Here is an 18,521-nt window from a genome sequence, read left to right as displayed (position 1 = left end):
CTTAATCCTACAGCTTGAATTCCTAATGTCTGACCGGCAAGGGAAGGGGAGCATCCAGGACTAGGGACACTGTGTACTTGCGGCAATTGCGCTCCGGGCCTGGACAGAAAAGTAGGAAACGGCTTCAGCACAGTCCAACATGCCTACAGAGCAGGTGATTGGAAACTTGCCTGGGCCGGGAAACCTCTCACCCGAGTCTTAAGAATGGCGGCTGCACTAACTGCATTTAAGTAGCCGATGGGTGCCCATTTTGCCCTCCAAAAATAAAGAGACAGAAAGAAAGATGCACCTCAAACAGATGTGGGGTGTGTGGAGAGAGAAGCTTACTTACCTTGGCGTAAATCTCGGTGGGACCTCCAAATCTGATACCGCCGTTTACCGGTAACGAGTTCTGCTCCTTCTAATGTTGAAGATTGAACACTAGAGAAGCAGCCAAGGCAAGCATATTAAGCGGGTTTTATTTAAAGGTAATAATACAGACTTCTCCCTGGCAGGAAGAAGGGGGCCATGGCTGATGTTCTAAAAGTCCCAAGAAGTGAGTGCACCCTACATCTTTTATAGGTTAAAGTCTCTTTTGTTCTCCAGTTTTCTCCCCCCTTATCTCTCTCTCCTTCCTGCCTATGTGACTAGGCCTGATTTTGCATTAAGTGAGAAGACATGGGCAGGGGGAGGGCCAAGGTGATTCAGGCAGGCAAGGGCCCAGGGGGCATTAATTAGCAGCTGCATGCTTGCAGTCCTTGATAAAGGGAGGTAAATTTGGTAATCAATGGGCTCCAGAGATCCTTGATATACCATTCTTCCAGGGGCAGTCTCCAACTTCCAAAGGCAGATGGCTTCATGGCTTCATTTCCTTGAATTGACCCGATTTCCTATTTCTACACTAACTACCTGTCCTTAATTCTGGCTTCAATATTATCTTCGGTAAAACAAACAGATTTGCAATAAGGTCTGCAGTTTCTAATGGAGGATGAAGAGGATGCAGAGGGATGTAGAATGTGGCCATTAATGGGATAAGAAAAGAATATATAGAAGTTCTAGAAAATAGAAAGGGTGAGTGTGTAATCAAAAGAAATTGAATGTTAGCATGCAAAAAAGGGAAAAAGAGACTCTGAGGGAACAGGTAAACAAAAGGAAAAGAGAGCAAGAAAAGTAAAGAAATAAAAACCTAAATTTTTTAAAAAGGAGAAAAAAGAAAATCTACAGTATAACAGTCATATAGTAATGAAACCTCCCAGTGTTCAATAGCCTGATGCATGAGAGGCACCTGACAATGAGCTTCAAGCCTCCAGCAGGCGTTGCAGGATGGGATTTGCCCCACCCAAAGATCGGAGCTATGGCTTCCAGGATTATCCAAGATGGCTGCTCTGACTTCTAAATGTGTTGGCAAATGGGGAGCTGCAGTTCAGGGGTGGATGTGGTCAGCTGGAGGTCCTGGAGACGGGATGCAGTTGATCCGGCAGGGGTCCTGGAGGTCAGGTGTGTTTGGTGTGGTTGTGGGATCCTGGAGGCCGGGTGCAATCAGTCAGTCTGGGGTCCCGGTGATAGGGTGCAGTCAGTTGGTCTGGGGGTCCTGGTGGCAGGGAGCAGTCAGTCGATGTGAGGGCCCCGGAGGCAGGGAGTGATAGGTCAGGCTGAGGGATCCTGGAGATGGGGCTCAGTCAATCTGACTAGGGGTCCTACGGGGCCTGGCTGTTGTCTCAAAATGGTGGCAGCCACGTGTAATCAAACCTGCAGGTACTGTGACAGTGAACTTCCAGGCGACAGCAGGCAGCTGGTGCTCCAGTGGTGGTCGGCGATCAGTTTCAAAATATTTTTAAATAAAGAAAAAAACCAGAGATTCAAGATGGCAGATGAGCGGGAGACTGTGTTCCTTGAAACGCCGTAACTTGGTAACTCCGGTTTCAAGCAGAGGATATCTGTTTCTTGGTGAGGCAGATTTTGCTACTTATCCATCCCTTGCTGTTTACCCCATTTGCTGCTTATCCATCCCTTGCTGTTTACCCCATTGTTCACTGCAATCACCTGCAGTCTGCCAGCATATTGACTACTTTTTTTTTTTTTTTTTTGGCGGTACTGGGGATTGAACCCAGGGCCTTGTGCATGCAAGGCAAGCCCTCTACCAACTGAGCTATATCCCCAGCCCTTATTGACTACTTTTTGAGTGCAGATTGCTCACTGTCTGGCGCCTACCATCCACCATTTGCCTGCCTCTTGCCTGTCCATCGCCTACCTTTCACCTGGTGATCGTCTACCAGTAGCCAGCACAGTGAAGACCGCCAGTGGATCACCAGCTGCCTACTATTGCCTGGAAGTCCACTGTCATAGTACCTGCAGGTTTGGTTACATGTGGCTGCTGCCAGGTTGAGACAACAACCAGGACCTGTAGGACACCGGGTTGGACTGACCATACTCTGCCTCCAGGACCCCTCAGCCAGACTAACCACACCCCACCTCCAGGACCCCAGGTCGACCACGCCCCCACCCCGAGCTGCAGCTCCCCATTTGCCAACACTTTGGAAGCCAGAGCGGCCATCTTGGATAATCCTGGAAGCCGTATCTCCCATTTTTAGGTGGGGCAAATCCCATCCTGAGACACCTGCTGGAGACTGGAAGCTCATTGTCAGGTGCCTCTCATGAATCAGGCTACTGAAGACTGGGAGATTTGAGGGGGCTGGGGAGATAGCTCAGCTGGTAGAGTGCTTACCTCGTAAGCACAAGGCCCTGAGTTCGATCCCCAGTACCGCAAAAAAAAAAAAAAAAAAGACTGGGAGATTTGAATACTATATGACTGTTATAGTCTAGATTTTTTTTTCTTTTTTCTTTTTTTTTCTCCTTTTTGAAAATTTTTAAGTCTTTATTTCTTTACTTTTCTTGCTCTATTTTTCTTTTGTTTACCTGTTTCCTCAGAGTCTCTTTCTCCCTTTTCTCAGACTAAAAACCAATTTCTTTTGATTACACTTTCACACGTTCTATGATCTAGAACTTCTATATACTCTTTCCTTATCCTCTTTGTCCTCCATTAAAAACTGCAGACCTTATTGCAAATCTATTTGTTATACTGTAGATAATAATTGAACTCATTCTGTTTATTATGACAATATTGTTAATGTCCACATAGGGACTAGTTGGTTTAGGGCTACATATTGTCTGTACTGGGTACTACTAATATTGATCTCCCCCTTACATAAAAGGTTTTGGAAACCTATAGGGCCACTATAAGCCTATAGGGGGAAACTGCAATACTCCAGATCTGCACTGCTAGAGGTGAAAATACGCGAGCAACATGAAAAAACAAGGGAAGAAAGTGATCCAAACAAACCTAGAGTCTATACTAATAGAAGCCAGTGACAGCATGGTAGAAGAAATGTCAGAAAAGGAGTTGAGAATATACATAATTAAAATGATTTGTGAAGCAAAGGATGAGGTAAGAGAGCACATGCAGGCAATGAATGATCACTCTAATAAGCAGGTGAAAGCGCAACTGCAGGAAGCAAAAGATCATTTCAACAAAGAGATAGAGATTCTCATAAAAAAACAAATGGAAATCCTTGAAATGAAGGAAACAATAAACCAAATAAAAAACTCAATGGAAATAATCACCAACAGACTAGATCACTTGTAAGAAAGAACCTCAGACAATGAAGACAAAATATTTAATCTTGAAAATAAAGTTGCCCAAACAGAGAAGATGGTAAGAAATCATGAACAGAACCTCCAAGAACTATGGGACATCATGAAAAGACAAAATTTAAGAATTATTGGGATTGAGGAAGGCACAGAGATACAAACCAAAGGAATGAACAACCTATTCAATGAAATAATATCAGAAAATTTCCCAAACCTGAAGAATGAAATGGAAAACCAAATACAAGAGGCTTACAGAACACCAAATGCACAAAATCACAACAGATCCCCACAAAGTTGCTGGGAGCAGCCCCAGCATCTCGTGGCTTCCCTGAAGGATGGGTGGAGTCAGTACAGAGGAACGACAGGAACCCCTGGAACAATTTAAGGCAAGTGCTGCTCAGATTTATTTTAGCTCTTCTTTTATAGTATTAAGTAAAGCAGGATTAAACACGATACAAGTTGTAGAGAAATCACCACAAGATTTGTCATTAACCACACTCTCCAGCGGGTGTCTAACATGGAGCGGGTACATTAAGGCCAACTTTCTATATTCACTTAAGTTACTCACATAAGCAAATTACAGTGAAAGATTTTTTCCTCTTTTCATCCTACTGGCCTTTGTCAGCAGAGTGACTCTATTTTAAGCTAATTTTACTGAACTGCTAAGCAAAATATGCACTTAATCTTTAGCTCATATGATTATGTTTTAAATTTAACCTTAAAGGTCTACTCTGTTACCTAAAGAAGCTCAGTTAAAACTAAGTCAGGTTATTTACTGTCAAACAATCAGTGTGAGTACTTAATTTTTATCCTAATTTTCTTCATGTTATTGATTTGTCCTCTTCCTATTGTAGTACACATGTGAGGCCTCAACCAGCATAAACTACTCATAACCAGTTAACATGCAATGAGGGCATTTGATCTCAAGATAATATTTTTCTAGTTGTTTGCCTATGCTGTTTCTTTGTTCTTTAGTCCTACATTTCCAGGGTGGCCCTTGACATCCAAGCCCTTGAAGGAAGGACAAATATTGGACATTTGTCTATTTACCATTAATATTAATTATTCATTCACCATTTTCATTGTGCACTCCTGTTTAGGGAAGAGGTGGATCTGTGGGAGGTGGGTCCCTATCCTTGTTTGCTTGTTTCCCTCTAGGTGGATTCCACACATGTCCCCCAATCCTGTAAGCTAAGTAGGGCGGTCCTTGCACTGTGGGGACAAGAAGGCTCCTGTTTTGTCAGGGCAGGTGTGGTCAGCATAGGAGCAAGCGATTCCTGTAACTGTAGTTTTCTGAAGAACGCCTCACACTTGGTACCTTCAGACATGTGTGATATTGGTGCATATTTTTAAAGCATTCCTCATCCTTCCCCAAGCTCCGCACACTCATTGAGGTTAAATTCTTATCACAACCATCCAGGGACTGTGATTTGCAGTTGCATAGTTATAACTATGATATTTACAAGAAGTCACCCAACTCCTAGGAGAGATGATGGCGGCAGTTTCCTGGAATGGTGGCCTCGCCAAGCCCGTGCCCATGCTCAGACCTTGTCAAGCAGCATTGCAGAAATGGTCCCCACCACCAAGGCACATTACAATGAAAATGCCTAACATACAAATTAAAGATAGAATTTTGAAGGCTGCAAGAGAAAAGCATCAGATTATATATAGGGGGAAACCAATACAGATATCAGCAGATTTCTCAGTCCAGACCCTAAAAGCCAGGAGGGCCTGGAACAATGTATTTCAAGCTCTGAAAGAACATGTTTGCCAACCAAGATCCTACACCCAGCAAAATTAACCTTCAGATTTGAAGACGAATAAAATCCTTCCATGATAAACAAAAGTTAAAAGAATTTACAAATAGAAAGCCTGCACTACAGAATGTTCCCAACAAAATATCCCATGAGGAGGAAATGAAAAACAACAATGGAGGTCAGCAAAGGGAGGAACTACCTTCAAGGAAAAACCAATCAAAGGAGAAACCAAGTCAAGTTGAAAACCAAAAATAAACCCAAATGACTGGGAATACAAATCATATGTCAATAATAACCCTGAATGTTAATGGCCTAAGCTCATCAATCAAAAGACATAGACTGGCAGAATGGATTAAAAAGAAAGTTGTGAGTACAAATCCCCCTGTTATGGTTAGATATGAAGTGTCTCCCAAAAGCTCTTGTGTGATACAATGCAAGAAAGCTTAGATGTAAAGTGATTGGGTTATGAGAGCCTTAACCTAATCAGTACATTGATCCCTGATAGGAACTAACTGGGGGTAACTGTAGGCAGGTGGGGTGTGGCCGGAGGAGATGGGTCACTGAGGGTGTGCCTTTGGGGTTCATATTTTGTATGTGTTGAGCAAAGTCTCTCTTTGTTCCTGGTGCCATGTCCTGAGCTGCTCTCCTTTGACACACCCTTCCACTATGATGCCATACCTCAGGCCCACAGCAACGCAGTCAGCTATCTTTAGACTTAAACCTCTGAACCATGACCCTGAAATAAACGTTCTTCCTCTAATTGTTCATGTCTGGTTTTTCAGTCATAGCAGTGAAAAAGGTGACTAAAACAGAAATTGGTAGCAAGAAGTAGGGTCATTGCTGTGACTAACCTGATCATGTGGTGTAAAGGCTTTTGGAGCTTTTTGGAATTTGTGGGAAGAATTTTGAAACATTTAGAGATGCAAGCTGGGAAAGCTTTAGATTATTGTAAGAGGAAATTAATGGGTGATACTGGTGGGAGTTCAGAAGACCAGAATGGCAATAGGACCATAAACACTAAATGGGGTCACGAGGTCTCAGAGTAGAAGGAGGACTCTATCAGAAATTGTGGTGCTGAAAGCTCAGTGGTCCTTGTCCCTGATGACAAATAACAAGGGCATGGTTATGAGAAAAAGGAAAAAGAAGTTTTATTGCTTTGCTAATAAGAAGAAACTCAGGGGCTTCCTGTCCCAAAGGCTGTGATTCTGCCCATCAGTGGAAATAGGGGCTATCAAAGGCCACATTCCCGTGCTCTCTGTTGGAGTAGTATTCACTCGTTAACTCAGGAGACAGGCATTTCTAAGGTCTTCTGCTGCCATCCTCAAAGGCTGGATTCCTTCCTTCCTATGGTGGGTGTGCATTCAGGGACAGATAAATCTGCCTCCACGGGGAAGAAAGGTAAGCCTGTTCCCCTGAGGTTAGGGAGGGGGAGAGATTAGGGAGGAGCAGGGGGAGAGGAAGAGAAAGAAGCATGTCCATCTAAAAATGAGTGGCAGTGGCGAGCAGCCAGGGCTGTGTTCCAAGCCAAAAGTGGGCCCTGTCACGAATGGGTTAAGAGAGGCTTAACCTAATCAGTGTGCTAGTTCCCTGATAGGTGGTAACTACAAGCAGGTAGGGTGTGGCTGGAAGAGGTGGTCACTGGGGGCGCTCCTTTGGGGTTCATGTTTTGTCCATGGTGAGGGGATCTCTCTCTGCTTCCTGATGCCATGTTCTGAGCTGCTTTCCTCCACCACACCCTTCTGCCTTGATCTTCCAGCAATGATGTCAGTCATCTATGGACTTAGACCTCTGAAACTGAGCTCCCAAATAAAATTTTCCTCCTATAATTGTTCTTGTCAGGTCTTTTGGTCACAGCAGCAAAAAAGCTGACTAAAACACTCCTGCTGCCTGCATCCCCAGGAGCACATAAAAGCCCCTCTGCCTTGTCCCTGGGCCTCCTCCAGGGGCCTGTGCCATCAGTCACGGGGCATGAGTAGAGGATAAGCACCTCAGCCTCCCTTTCTTTGTGAACGCCCTCCTCCTGGCGACAGTGCGCCCCTCAGCAAGCCTCTGCCACTCCCTCTGGCAGCCGCCATACTTACCTGGTTTCCTGCTTTCCCCGCCCTAACATGCCACCTTCCAAATTCACCATCTGCACCCACCGTGCTCAGCCTGTGCAGGACAGTCTTTAGGGCCACGGGTTGGCGGGCCCCTGTAAATGTCCTGTACGTCACTGCTGGAGAGACAGGACATCCAGCTGTCCCCAGGAGAGGACTCCACAACTGCATTAGAACTGTGAGCTCCTGCCATGGACACCCTTTGTCCATAGTGGGCTTACCCAGATGTCTCCGGCTGAACTGTAAGCAAGCCTGTAAGCAAGGGCTCTGTGAAACAGGCTGGAGTCGCCTCCGCTCAGGTCCCGATGCTGACAGGGAAGGGTAGGACTTCAGAGCTGGGGTGGGACCTGGGGTCCATGTGCTTGAAACCCTGAGCCCTGTCACTGTCCCAAACTCTCCATGTGGCAGAGCCGCTTCCCCTCACCTGAAGACTAAAGACTGCCTGGTGCAGGTGCCTAGCCAGGTGAGGCTTGTCCTCAAATACACCTTTGCCTTCCCTGACAGCCTGCGCACTGTACCTAAGCTCAGCCTGATTGGGGAAAGCCCTGTCTCAGCCAAAAGGGGCACTGAAAGATGGCAGGGCTGAACATGTCTCCAGCAAGGACTGGGGACCTGGGGAGAGGCCCAGGAATGTTCAGTGGGAGTTACCCCAGAAGGAGGGAGACAGAACAGGAGAACCACCTGAGGCCTGGACCCCTGTACTGGTCCCAACACAGCACTGGGCTGACATTTTGAAGTCTGCATACGGACATGGTCAATAATGTGTGGAATACTGAGGAAAAGGTAGATGTTTCAGGGAGGGAGGGATTGAGAGTGCTACGATGTGAGGTCAGATGGTGCCAGGGTGTGCACAGGTTATACGGCACGGCATCTCCCAGAGGCCCCTGAGTGCCAGGACGCAGGTGCACTACTGTCGTGGCACAGGCTTTCCTGCTGTCAAAGGGAATGACAGGGGTTTTGAATGGCAAAGCTGCAGGGCAAGACAGGTGCTCAACCACCAGAGGCAGGTTCTATGATGGCACAGCTCAGAGGGACAGCTCAGAGCCCGACTGCAGGAGCCATGGCAGGTACCCTTTCCTCATTCACGCAGGATGTGGCTGAAACTCTATTGATGACTTCATGCTAATTGGCTCTTCTGACAAATGCAGTGGCAGCTGCTATAGGCACAGGGGGACGGGGAGTATAAGCCCTAGCAGGGTCAGGGGTCTGCCATATTGTGGGGATCTGAAGATGGGTACTGTCCAATAGGACTTCTGGTGCTGAACAAACGTTCAGAACCTGTGGCTGAAGCAATAGCAGGGCGCCACATGGCTGGGGTAAGCCCAGAGGGGAACTTCAGTTTCACTTGATGGACTTGATGTACATAGCCCCAAGTGGCCAGTGGCTCTGGTAAGGGAAACGACAGCTCCTGCAGCCTGTAGACCTCCTGGGTCCCTTCTTCTGTGCCACAGGCCCTTGGAAAGGAGAATGGCAAGTGTGTCAGCACACTGTGGGTGGAGAGGCTGGAGCAGAGACTTCAGTACCATGAGAGAAAACAGCTCTGGGGGTGTGTGACCAGTGGACACACATGCTCTGGGGAAGGCCTGACATCGTGAAGTTCTGCTTTGCAGACCAGTCCCAGAGCAAGGGCAGCCATCACACCCTCAGCACTGAGGGCCACAGGCAGGCAGGAGGCCTACCAGGCAGCAGTGTGGATGCTGGCCTACCACCTGTCCCCAGGCTCCTTGCCTCATGAGCATTTGACACTGACCACTGCTGTGTGCCCACAGTCACTAGAAGGACCAGAAAGGCCCAGGGGTTAGCTCAGTTCTCGGCTGCCCAAGTCCAAACCCCACTAGCTAGACAGCTATGAATTTTCTTGCTCAGCTTCCATATCCCTGTCTTTTGGTAATGGCCCCCAACTTGGGAGACTTAGCAATGGACACATGCCACCCTTCTAGTTTTACACAAGCAGGAAGCCTATTCAGGAAACTGACTTGGGACAAGCACGCAGTGCTGGCACAGGAGGCCTCTGTCTTCCCTAGACGCGCTGTGATGGGTGGAAGCAGACACTGGGGCCAGGCTCTTCAGCAGATAACGTGGTTGGTCCTCATAGCAGCCCTGGGGATGCATTTAGGATGGGAAACTGAGGCACAGGGGCTAAGAAATATGCTCAGCCACCCAGCTAGTAAGGAAGTGGCAGAACTGGATCTGAGCCCAGAGCTGCCAACTTCACCCAAGCAGGAGCTCCCTAGGGTGACAGAGAGAACAGCAAAGAGGGGACATACTTGTTGGATGATGGTCAGCCAGTGGGACACAGCATGTATGGCCAGTGAGCTGCATGCCAGGGACAGACTAGGGTTGAATATGTCATCATCCCAGTGCTGATGACATCACTGGAGTCTGGGACCCTGCAGAGCTGGGAAGCAGCCCTACCTCCAACATTTCATGACTTGCCCAAGAGTTGTCTTATCTTGATTTGACCAACTTGGTTTGGGTTTTCTGATCCTTAAAACTGAGGGCTCTAACTGACAGATTGTCCTGTGGGGTTGGTGGGGAGGTGAGGAGGTGAGGATGATTTCTAAAACACCTGGCCCAGAGCTGAGCTTCTCAAAGTTTTCCACAACCTGAACCAGTCACACAGGAGGGGAGGGCAACAGCAACCTGAGACTTCACCCCCTGCCTACTTACTGACTGACTTTTCAGGTTTTCATTTTGTCTGCCAAGCTGGAGATCGAACCCAGGGCCTCATGCATGCCAGGGGAGTGCTCTACTACTGAGCTACATCCCTGCTCCTTTTTATTTTTTTATTTTGGACAGAATCTCAGTTGTTCAGGCTGAGCTTGAAACTTAGCCTCCTAAGTAGCTGGGACTACAGGTGCGCGCCACTATGTCTGTCTGATTTTCGTTTTGATAGGCATCCACATGCCTGGGTCAAGACCCTGAGGTGCACGTCAACAAGAGCTCACCTGTGGCTCTGTGCCATTGCGCTGTTCCTCATGCCCATTCTGGCTGGCTGCACACACTGGACGTCCCCAGGCTCCCTCACTCACACACTGAGCTCGACTGCAGTCTCTCAGCCCCCAGCGTGTCCAAGCCCCACGACTCCTTTCTTTGCTCCAGTGAGGAGATCAGAACTGGTCTGGATCCTGATAATCCTGCTTAAGAGGAAGTGGGTGCACTGAGGGGCTATGGCATACCGCGGCTCCTGCCTACCCAGGACTAGGAGGGTATCAGGCCCAGAACAGAGGCTCAGAAATCATCTCTCCAGGAGTTGAGGCACTGCGGACCAGGGCAGGGTGCAGAACCAGGGCAAAGAGAACAGCGGCTTGAGTGAACTCTGAATGGGGGTGGAGGTGGGGAAGAGGAAAGATGTGGCCTAAGGCCCTCATCCAGCGAAGCCAGGTTCCTACACAGGACTCTCTGCCAAGGGTACAGCCATGCCCCTCTTCCTGGATGAAGTGCACTGCCACATCCCCGAAGGTCGGCAGGTCCTGAAACAACACACTCAGGAGAGGAGGGGGAGCACATGACTCATGGGGCTCACAGCAGACTTGTCAGCAGGTGTGGGGGGGGCTGTGGGGTAGTGGGACCTCTGGAGGCTGTCCCAGATACCTTAACGGCCAGAGGACCTCCGAGAAGAGGAGTCTGCACTCCACCCAACATGTCCAGCTGACCTTGTCACTCCACGCTCCAACCAGCCATGGTTCCAGTTGGGGAATCTGAGAATCCTTCAGGAAGGAGAACAGTTCCCTCGCCCTGTGAGTTCCCTCGCCTTGGAGAGGACCTGGAACACAGGGCCCCGGGAGGGTCAGGCCAGAATCAAAAGTCCCTTTGTGGGTAAGGGATCCAATGGCACAGCTCCAGTCCTGGGCAGGAGCGCTCTCTTGGTCTCAGGGAGAGGGGTGGCTGGTCCCGATTCCCGGCTCCAGTTCTCCTAAGTGAGGACAACGACGCGCGAAAAGGCGGGCTGTGTACAGAAAGCGCGCCCGCGTGCGACTCTGAACCCTTGGTGCCCCGGACGCGGCCCGCCCTTCCACGGCAGGAGCGGCGTGGCGGGGACTGGCCTCCCGCCAGCTGCACGAACCCATAAATAATAATGCAAGGAGCTGGTGCTGGGCTGGCTGCGCCGGCCTATCCCGGCTGCCCGCAGGTGGCGGACTAAGCTGGCGACTGCAGTAAGGGGCGACGGCGGGGCAGGACGCGCGGCGGGATCCCCAGGCTCGGCCCCACCTACTTGGCTGCCCTGCAGCCCTGTGGGGCGGAGGAGCACAGACCCAGGAGGCGGTGCACAACGCAGCCCAGGAGCCTCTGGCAGGGCCCAGCCGGCGGCGCGGTGGGCAGGGCCCAGGCCTGCCCCGCCTCCGTCCCCGAGACTCCGCCCCTTCGCTGGCGCCCCGCCCTTCCCTGGGCCGGCTCCCCGGGTCGCCCCCGCAGCGCGTCGGCCCCGCCCCCTCCCAGTGCGCGCTCTCAGGCCCCGCCTCCTTGTGCGCTCTCAGGCCCACCCGCAGTGCCCTAGGTTCCGCCCTGCACTCCCTCGGTCCACCTCCCTCGGTTACTGGCCCTCGATCACTTGGGATGCTCATCAAAGGCACAAATAGAGACCCTATTCCGTGGGGATCTGGGTTCAGTGGGTCTGCAGTGAACTCAGGAATCAATTTTAGTAAATCCTTCTCGGGACTCTATTGAACACGTTCTTGTTACTTCAGAGGGCCTGCGAGTCACGTGCTCCTCTAAAGAACAAACAAGCACCTGGGTCTGGCGCTGTCATAGCTCTGCCAAAAGAAAGAAGAGGGGGAGAGAGAAGAACGAGAGGAAAAGAAAGGGAAGGAGGGAGGAAAGAAAAAAGAGAGAGGCAACGGGTCCAGATGTCTGGAAGGTTTGCGGTGTTCACAGCTGATGTGGCATCTGCCAATAGGAGGCCAACAGGAGGAGGTCAGCTCCTCTCAGTGCAACCCGTTCACCCAGTAGCATTTTCTTGCTTCTCCCTCACCCCGACCCCATACTGGGTTTGAGTTAAACCCCCGTCCCTTTTTATTTTTTATTTTGAGACAGGGTCTAAGTCGCTCAGGTTGGAATCCTCCTGTCTCAGCGTCCCAGGTCGCTGGGATTACAGGTGTGTGGCACTATGCCCTGCTTCTTGCTTCTTTCCTTTTTTGATTATCCTGCAGGGACAGGTTAGACCCTCCCCACCCCCCCGCAAGTAACCACAAGCACCCCAAGAGGGTTTCAAAAGGTCTAGTACTCACACTGTGGACAGCAAGGGAGATCTCTGGCAGGGGTTCGGGGGCAGGGAGAGGACACTGGTTCGGGTTTGGCTGTGGCAGGGGTGTACCAAGTCGAGGGCCCACCTCAAGGCAGGGACAGAGATGGAGTACCTGGCTTTCATGCCAGCCTGCTCACAGTGGGGCAGAGGGTAATGTTGCCACAGAGGCTGGGGTGTGATCAGGGAAGAGGGCCCAGCATGGACAAGGCCTGAGTCCAATGCCCATCACCACCAACAAAACAAAACAGTGAAAAACCTAATGAAAATAATACTCAAAGGCAACATAAAGACGTCCTCAGGTAAACAAACCCAAGAGAAATTGTCCCCAGCAGAACTGCACTATAAGAAATCTTCAAGGGTGTTTTTTAGTCTGAATGGAAATGATACCAGACAACAACTGAGATCAACATGTAGAAAGAAAGAGGTGACAAACACTGGAAATGACAAATGCAGGAGTGAAAAGAATTTTTTTTTCTCATTTTTAAGATTTTTTTTGGAGGGAGGGATACCAGGTATTGAACCGAAGGGTGCTAAACCATTGAACCACATCCTAAAACCTTTTTATTTTTTATTTTGGGACAGGGCCTTGCTAAGTTGCTGAGGCTGACTTTGAATTTGTGATCCTCCTGCCTCAGCCTCCCAAGATGCTGGGATTGAGTGTGTGGCACCATCAGCCCTTTTTATTTTTTAAATTTTTATTTCTGGAAAGGAGAAATAAATGTATTTGTGTTCAGACATCATTCCCCCACTCTTGGAAACAGGGACCATCCCCACCTCCCACCCCAAACCTTCCCACTTTGACTAGGGACAAAAGGGCGGTTTGGCTGTGGCTCCAGCTCTTTCTGTTTGCCTGGGGTCCAGTGTTCTCTGAACTGGTGTGAGACAGCTAAAGATCAAAGCCACACCCCTGTCCTTTATGAGATGAGTTTGTTCAGTTCAATTTCACATTTAAATTTCACTGTCATTGGAACAAATTTGGAGTTAACTAGATAATTTAAAAATAGAATCATAAGGGACAGCGCACCTTTGGTTTAAACAGTCCAGACTAAACATAAATTCTTATGTATATATTTTTTATCCCTCCCCTTTATTGTCCCCCTTTCCCCATCAGCCCCCCCCCCCCCCCCATTGTCACCATGGAGCTTGTGTCCATGGAAACAGTCATTCCAACACCTCGGGTCTTTCTTTCCTGTGGAGTCACTGGTTTGGGCGAGGACAGAACTTGGGAAGGAGGAGCGGGCAGGCACGGTGGGGAGCTTCCCATCCACCCGGTGTCCACCACCTGTCGACTCCGCAGTCCAGCCTGTGCTGGGCCACCTCACCGAGAGGTCCTCCTCCTGCAACAGTCTGCATCGAGGGCACACGGTCATGCTCTCGGAAGGAGCAGCCTTTGTCGTAGCAATTGGCGCCGGCCTCCTGGCAGTGCGAACATTTCAGCGGGAGCCCCCCACCCCCACGTCCGGCTCGGACACCCGGGCCACCAGCGGGCTGGGGACCCCTCGAAGCCTGCTCCCCAGTCGGGCACGCCTCAGGGTGGGCTCCCCCGGCGGAGGTCAAGGTCGCCTCGCAGGGGCCGAAAGTGGCTGTGCTCGGGTTTTTCTCTCCACCCTCCCCCCTTGATTTTTGAGGTAGAGTCTTGCTGAATTTCTTAGGGTCTCACTAAGTTGCGGAGGCTGGCCTCGAACTTAAAATCCTCCTGCTTCCGCCTCCCAAGTCACTGGGATTACCGGTGTGCACCACCACGCTCAGTTCATTGTCAAGAATTTTTTAAAAATATTTTTGTTAGTTGATGATGAGACTTATTTATATGTATGCAGTGCCAAGAATCAAACCCAGTGCCTCACACATGCTAGGCAAGCGCTCTACCACTGAGCTACAATCCCAGCCCTCCAGAATCTTTAAAAGGTAACTGACTAAAGCAAAAATGGCAGCATGTGCCATGGATACTACAGCGCAGCAGAACTGGAATGCCTGGCACCACCCTTCTGCTCTACCTGGCACTGTCTAGTTAACAGGCGACATCATAGATCTCCAGCAATGCTTCCCCTCGGCCTTATGTAGTTTAAACATGGCTGGGAATGAGCCTACAAGCCTCTAATCACAGCAGCTTGGGAGGCTGAAGCAGGAAGATGGCAGCTTTGAGGTCAGCCTCAGCAACTTGAGCAAACGTCTTTTAAACTACCTATAGTTGGGGCATGTTTTTATATCTATCTAGTCAAGTACTCCTTTTCATTGGAATGTTTAGAAAGTTGGCACTCTAGGAGTTAGGGTGACTCCCTGAGTCTCCCATTCGGAAGTTCTTGGGAGGTCCTGGACTTTCTGGGCACTCATCCAAACCAGGCAAGGCTCTGGGTATTGGGTCCCACCAGGAGCAAACATGCTTTAAAAGCCCTTGCACTCCCTGTGCCCCTGCATAGCACCTGGGTTGTCCAGTGGTTGTGAGAGAATTTGTTGTATCACTCAGTTTATGTTACAATAACAAAAAGTATTAGACATTTATTTTGGTTTACCATTTTGAAGGTTTCTGTTCAAGATGGGGGTATGCTTTGGGCCTCTGATGAGGCAGATATCAAGGTAGAAGTGAAAAGTAGAGCAAACTGCTTACCTCATGACCAGAAAGCAAAAGAGAGCAAGAGGAAGGGGCCAGGACCCCGAGATTCCTTTCAGGAGCATGCCTCGGTGACTAAGGACCTTGCACTCGGCTGTATCTTTCAAAGGTCTCCCTGCCTTCAAATAATGCCAAATAATGGGGACAAAGTCTTAACACGTGGAACTTTGGGGGACATTCATCCAAACTACAGCCTTCCAAAGGCTCATGGCCCTCTCACAGTGCAAAAGGCATCAGTCTTTCCCCAGAAGTCTTGAAAGTCTTAACTGCTTCAGCACTGCTCAGACATTCAGGTCCAATATCTCCTCTAAGACTCAAGGCAGGGGAGATAGCTCAGTTGGTAGAGTGCTTGCCTCGCAAGCACAAGGCCCTGGGTTCAATCCCCAGCACCGCAAAAACAAAACAAAATAAAACAAAAAAAAAACCCTCAAGGTAAACTCAACTGTAAGTCCCTGTAAAAATAAAAAAATATATACTTCCAAGACACAATGGTGAGACAGGCATAGGGTGATTATTCATATTCCAAAAGGGAGGATCAAGAAAATAGAAAGAATTGGACTAAAGTAACATTGAAACCCTGCAGGGCAAACATTCAACCCTAAAACTCTGTGGCAGGATGTGGGCTCCCAAGCTTTGCTGGCTGCAGGTCCCAGGAGGTCCCCTGCAGAGACAAGGGACCTCAATACAACCTTGCAGGTCCCTGATGTACACTGCAGAAAGGGGATTCCAGGGTGTGTCAGAAAGGGGCACGGAGGTTTATTCGGGAAAGCAAGCAGTACATACTCAAAGGGACAGAGTGTGGTCACGTGAGAGTGAGGTGTGGGTCTCAGGCTTTTTTTTTTTTGGTACTTAAGCCTGAACCCAGAGGGGCTCAACCACTGAGCTACATCCCCATCCTTTTTTATTTTGAAACAGGGCCTTGCTAAGTTGCTGAGGTTGGCCTTGAACTTGCACCCTCCTGACTCAGCCTCCCAAGCCACTGATGCTGGGATTACAGGCGTGTGCCACCATGCCCAGCAGGCTTTTCTTTTTTAACTTTGTAGAGAATATGAAAAGTGCACAGGGTGGCAGCTTCCCTCAGCAGCTATTTCCTTTTCCTGGCACCTCAACTTCTGGGATTTCCACGGCAACTTTGGCATCACCCTCAGCATCACCCACTGCCCTGTCAGGGGCTGCTTACAAGGGCTGCAGCACACTGCCTGGCCTCCCGGCTTTCCTCAGAAATCTCATGAAAGTTGCTATGACCCCTACCTCACTAAGTTGCTGAGTGCTGGCCTTGAACTTGCAACCCTCCTCCCTCAGTCTCCTGAGTTACTGGGATCACAGGTGTGGGCCATGGAGCCTGGTCGACCTATGACTCTTGCATTCTGTCTGCCTATAGACCCAGCATTGCAGGGTGGATGTCAAGGTCTGTTGCCAGTATGCATGGCTGCAGTGGTCTTTTATTGTGCAGACTGAATACAGATGATCCCCTGGATGCAGGTGCCCAAGACTCTTTTCTTTCTTTTTTTAAAATTATTTTTATATATTTCAGTTGCTAATGGACTTTTATTTTATTCACTCATTTATAACCCAGTGTCTCACACATGCTAGGCAAGCCCTCCACCACTGAGCCACAACCCCAGTCCCCAAGACTCTTTTCTGAAACTTCTGTCCTAGAAACTTAATCAAACAAATTTGCATTTCTACACCTTTGAGCCTATTGTGGGTGGGATGACCCTACTGATTTCTGAGATACCGTCAAGGCTCCTGTTGTCCTGGTACAAAGAACTTGGCTCCTTTGGTCTGCTCTGATGACTGTTACCCTCTTTGGTTGCACCTTTACATATGCTTCTTTTATGGCCCAGTGGAAATTTCTTTTTCTTATCTTTCAGCCCTGATCTCCTTCGCTCCTCATTCTCACTGTAAATTTGGCTAAAAGAAGTGAGTCATATCCATGCCACAGCCTGAATGCTATGTGACCTTGAAATGTCCTCCACCAGATAAACCAATCCATGGCCTTTATGCTTGGCCTCCCACAAAGCATCAGAGCATGGAGAAGGTGCTTCCTGATTTTCTGACAAGGGTAGCCTCTAGTCCAATGCCAATGGAGTGCTCACTTCCCTGAAACCTCTTTGGCATGGCATTGCTGTCCACATTTCTATCAGCATTCTGATCTTCTGAGCCCCCACCAGAATTGCCCCTTAAACACTGCTTATAGCATTTCCAGGCTTCTTCTAGCCTGTCCCCCAATCTCTCCCAAATTCCTCCTACCAACCAACTCCACATCATCAGGTGTAGTTACAATTTAAGTCCTATTTCTCAATAGGAATTTTGTTAGTCAGTTTTCTGTTACTATAATGAAATACTAGAGACAGTTGATTTGTAAGAGAAAAGGTATATTTAGCTTACAGTTCTGGAGACTCTAGTCTACAGTAGTCATTAAGGAATGGAGACCCATGTTTGCTTATCCCCAAACTAAAGACAATAATTTTTTCTTGTGGGAGTTGGTCAGGCAGAAGGGAAGGCACAGCATATCTCACAACCTGTAACCAAGAGGGAGCAAGATGCTCATAGAATTGCAGGGCTCAGTCTAGCAGGACAGGGTGGGAAGGCAGGAGCCATGAGCTATAATACCAGGGAACACAAAATGGAAACTCCAAAAGGCAGACTTTGTATACTATTCTGCCAGCCACAGGAAGGAATGTGGAGCAGAGTCACCAGCATGCTTTGGGGGATGGTCACCCCCGCAAACCTGGAGGAGAAGAGATGCACTGGGAAGGAGAGAGGCCAGGGCAGGAGGTGGAGCCTAGTTAGAAAATAGTGGTCATCCCTGTTCACAGAGTAAGGCGCTGTTTTGGGGAGAGGGATACTGTGGTGAACAAGTCAAAACACAGAGTGGAGGAAACAGCCTATACCTCACATCCACACAAACAGGGCATCTGGTACTGGAAACTACGGAGCTAACCCCAGCCCTTTTTATTTTTTATTTTGAAACAGGGTCTTGCTAAGTTTGAGACTGGCCTTGAGCTTGCAATCTTCCCACCTCAGTGACTGGGACTATAGGTGTGCACCCCTGTCCCTAATAATCCTTTATTTTCAAAGGCATTTAGATTCCATCTGATTCGGTTTTTTTTTTTTTTTTTTTTTTTTCCATTAATGGAAGCATTTGCTGTTGCTTTTTTATGTGGTGATGGGGACTGAACCCA

General features: G+C 48.9%; 1 long non-coding RNA gene across 1 annotated transcript; it reads right to left on the bottom strand.

Moving 5' to 3' along the window:
• Positions 1-366: 366 nt before the first annotated feature.
• LOC124959943 (uncharacterized) lies at positions 367-11,611 on the bottom strand. Its single transcript, XR_007104010.1, has 3 exons — positions 11,075-11,611; positions 10,429-10,617; positions 367-420 (listed from the first exon to the last, which is right to left on the bottom strand). It is a non-coding gene; the product is annotated as an uncharacterized LOC124959943 (long non-coding RNA).
• Positions 11,612-18,521: the final 6,910 nt, after the last annotated feature.

This window comes from Sciurus carolinensis, chromosome 1, assembly GCF_902686445.1.
Source record: "Sciurus carolinensis chromosome 1, mSciCar1.2, whole genome shotgun sequence".
Classification (NCBI taxonomy): Eukaryota; Metazoa; Chordata; class Mammalia; order Rodentia; family Sciuridae; genus Sciurus; species Sciurus carolinensis.
This window is presented reverse-complemented; position numbering and strand designations above follow the sequence as displayed.